Source organism: Odocoileus virginianus, chromosome 18, assembly GCF_023699985.2.
Source record: "Odocoileus virginianus isolate 20LAN1187 ecotype Illinois chromosome 18, Ovbor_1.2, whole genome shotgun sequence".
Taxonomy (NCBI): Eukaryota; Metazoa; Chordata; class Mammalia; order Artiodactyla; family Cervidae; genus Odocoileus; species Odocoileus virginianus.
In genome coordinates, this window is record NC_069691.1 from 3,839,117 (window position 1) to 3,843,029 (window position 3,913).

Below are 3,913 nucleotides of genomic sequence, written 5' to 3' on the forward strand. Positions count from 1 at the left end.
ATCAATCCTGAATATTCATTGGAAGGACTGATGCTAAAGCTGAAACTGCAGTACTTTGGCCACCTGATGCGAAAAACTGACTCATTGGTAAAGACCCTGATGCTGGGAAAGATTGAAGGCAGGAGGAGAAGGGGACGACAAAGGTTGAGATGGTTGGATGTCATCACTGAGTCAATGGATATGAGTTTAAGCAAGCTCCTGCAGTTGGTGATGGACAGGGAAGCCTGGTGTGCTGCAGTCCACAGGGTCACAAAGAGTCAGACAGCACTGAGGGACTGAACTAAACTGAACTTTATGCAATGGTTCAAGGGTGGGTTGTTGAAAAGGTTCAGGGTGTGTGCAGGGCCTGCATTCCTCTAATCTGGCTTTAGGTATTCTTCTGTTGAGCTTCTGTGATTTTGGAGGTTATCAAACTGACATCTCTGGAATGAAAATGCTTCATCTAGTAGTTAACATCTTCCACAGGTGGAGCAGTGGTAAAGAATCTGCCTGCCAATGCAAGAGACACAGGAAATGCAGGTTCGATCCCTGGATGGGGAAGATCCCCTGGAGTAGGAAATGGCAACCCACTCCAGTATTCTTGCCTGGAACATCCCATGGACAGAGGAGCCTCACAGGCTACAGACCATGCGGTCGAAAAGAGTTGGACACAACTGAGCACACACATATGTCATTAGTTTTGCAGAAGAGCTCAAAAACAGTTATATGTGTATCCCTTGAGGCAAAACCTGGATCCTGTCCCAAGGCTGCACTATTGTTTCTTCACTGCTCCTCTCTGGTCTCTGCATCCCTTCCCTTCCCTGATTAGCAACTGTTTGAACCTACCTTTTGGAACTCAGGAGAGGTCATGAAGGCTGAAGCCTATTTCCTACAAACAGGAAATGGGAAACACAGTAAAACTTCCTTGCCCCGGAGCCGCATAGGGTCCTGCTTGGTTTCACGTTCTTAGTGTCACCAGAGACAGATTGTTTTTTTTTAAATTGGCTCTGGTTTCCAGCATGCAGATTTGTTCACATGTTCAGTATATAGCCCTTTTGATTGCCTGGTTTTATGTGCAGTTTTCAGATTCAGCTCCCCATACTTTATCAGTTCTAAACACTATTCCTCATTGGGGCTGATAACCAACAAAGCTTTGGATTTCTGGGTTGGGCATATTTTTAGGGCAACCTTAGTATCTGTGTTCTGGTGGCTCAGATGGTGAAGAGTCTGCCTGCAGTGCAGGAGACCTGGGTTCGATTCCTGGATTTAAAATTAGTTTTCTTTTTTTTAATCAAAGTAATGTATGCATATTGTTTTAAAGGTCAGATAGTAATTTCTTTTAACAAAAAGCAGGCTTGGGAATTCCCTGGTGGTCCAGTGGTTATGACTTGATGCTTTCACTACTGGGCCCTGGGTTCAATCCCTGGTTGGGTATCTAAAATCCCACAAGCCAAGCAGAGTGGCCAAGGAGGGAGGAAAAGACAGATTCTTTTTTTCCCCCACCTTCTTCTACTGCAAGCTTTGCTTATCAGAGGTAACAACTATATGTTCTTTTGGCTATTTTTTCCATTGTTCACATCTTTTTTTCTTTCTTACAGGACATGATCCATTTTCTCATAAATATTTTAAAGTATTTATATAGAAATCTCAAGTTTTTAACAACAAACACAATTGTTTGTGTATTCTTTGGCATGTTAATAGTTATTATGCCATTGTTGTCCCCATAATATTGTGTGTAATAATGTGCACTGAAATTGCCTTTGATAAATGATTTCCTTTATATTGTGTAGAGGAAATTCACTTTTAAATGAATCCTCACAGTTGACTACAGAGTGAGACCCAAGATTCAATGAGAGTCATCACCAGTGCCGCAAAGGTCTGTTGTGAAAGAGTGTTTCTGAGTGATAAGCACTAAAAGAATGCTGTAAAGCAGAGAAAAAGCTGGTGGTCACATACAAAATTTTCAATTGACCATATTAAGAGACATTTGAGCAAATATTAAGAGGCATTAAGAGCAAATTTGAGGGACTTCCCAGGTGTTCCAGTGGTTAAGACTTTACTTTCCAATGCAAGGGGTACAAGTTCAATCCCTGGTAGGAGATCTAAGATCCCACGTAGGGTCTCAGGGCCAAAAAAGCAAAACATAAAACAGAAGCAATATTGTAACAAATTCAATAGACTTTAAAAAATGGTCCACATCAAAAAGTCTTCAAAAAAAAGAGCAAATTTGATCAGAAATTTCTTTTCAACAGTCATTTCAACATGTAAGCAATATGAAAGGACAATAAAGGACAGAAATGGTATGGACCTAACAGAAGCAGAAGACATTAAGAAGAGATGGCAAGAATACACAGAAGAACTGTACAAAAAAGATCTTCACGACCCAGATAATCACAATGGTGTGATCACTCACCTAGAGCCAGACATCCTGGAGTGTGAAGTCAAGTGGGCCTTAGAAAGCATCACTACGAACAAAGCTAGTGGATGTGATGGAATTCCAGTTGAGCTATTTCAAATCCTGAAAGATGATGCTGTGAAAGTGCTGCACTCAATATGTCAGCAAATTTGGAAAACTCAGTAGTGGCCACAGGACTGGAAAAGGTCCGTTTTCATTCCAATTGCTAAGAAAGGCAATCCCAAAGAATGCTCAAACTACCACACAATTGCACTCATCTCACACGCTAGTAAAGTAATGCTCAAAATTCTCCAAGCCAGGCTTCAGCAATATGTGAACCGAGAATTTCCAGATGTTCAAGCTGGTTTTAGAAAAGGCAGAGGAACCAGAGATCAAATTGCCAATATCCGCTGGATCATCGACAAAGCAAGAGTTCCAGAAAAACATCTATTTCTGCTTTATTGACTATGCCAAAGCCTTCGACTGTGTGAATCACAATAAACGGTGGAAAATTCTGAAGGAGATGGCAATACCAGACCACCTGACCTGCCTCTTGAGAAACCTGTATGCAGGTCAGGAAGCAACAGTTAGAACTGGATATGGAACAACAGACTGGTTCCAAATAGGAAAAGGAGTACGTCAAGGCTGTATATTGTCACTGTGCTTATTTAACTTATATGCAGAATACATCATGAGAAATGCTGGTCTGGAAGAAGCATAAGCTGGAATCAAGATTGCCGGGAGAAATGTCAATAACCTCAGATATGCAGATGACACCACCCTTATGGCAGAAAGTGAAGAGGAACTAAAAAGCCTCTTGATGAAAGTGAAAGAGGAGAGTGAAAAGGTTGGCTTAAAGCTTAACATTCAGGAAACTAAGATCATGGCATCTGGTCCCATCACTTCATGGGAAATAGATGGGGAGACAGTGGAAACAGTGTCAGACTTTTTTTTTTTTTGGCTCCAAAATCACTGCAGATGGTGACTACAGCCATGTAATTAAAAGACGCTTACTCCTTGGAAGGAGAGTTATGACCAACCTTGACAGCATATTAAAAAGCAGAGACATTAGTTTGCCAACAAAGGTCCGTCTGGTCAAGGCTATGGTTTTTCCAGTGGTTGTGTATGGATGTGAGAGTTGGACTGTGAAGAAAGCTGAGCACCAAAAAATTGATGCTTTTGAACTGTGGTGTTGGAGAAGACTCTTGAGAGTCCCTTGGACTGCAGGGAGATCCAACCATTCCATCCTGAAGGAGATAGGTCCTGGGTGTTTATTGGAGGGACTGATGCTGAAGCTGAAACTCCAATACTTTGGCCACCTCATGTGAAGAGTTGACTCATTGGAAAAGACCCTGATGCTGGGAGGGATTGGGGGCAGGAGGAGAAGGGGACGACAGAGGATGAGATGGTTGGATGGCATCACTGACTTGATGGGCATGAGTTTGAGTAAACTCTGGGAGTTTGTGATGGACAGGGAGGCCTGGCATGCTGCGATTCATGGGGTCGCAAAGAGTCGGACACGACTGAGCGACTGAACTA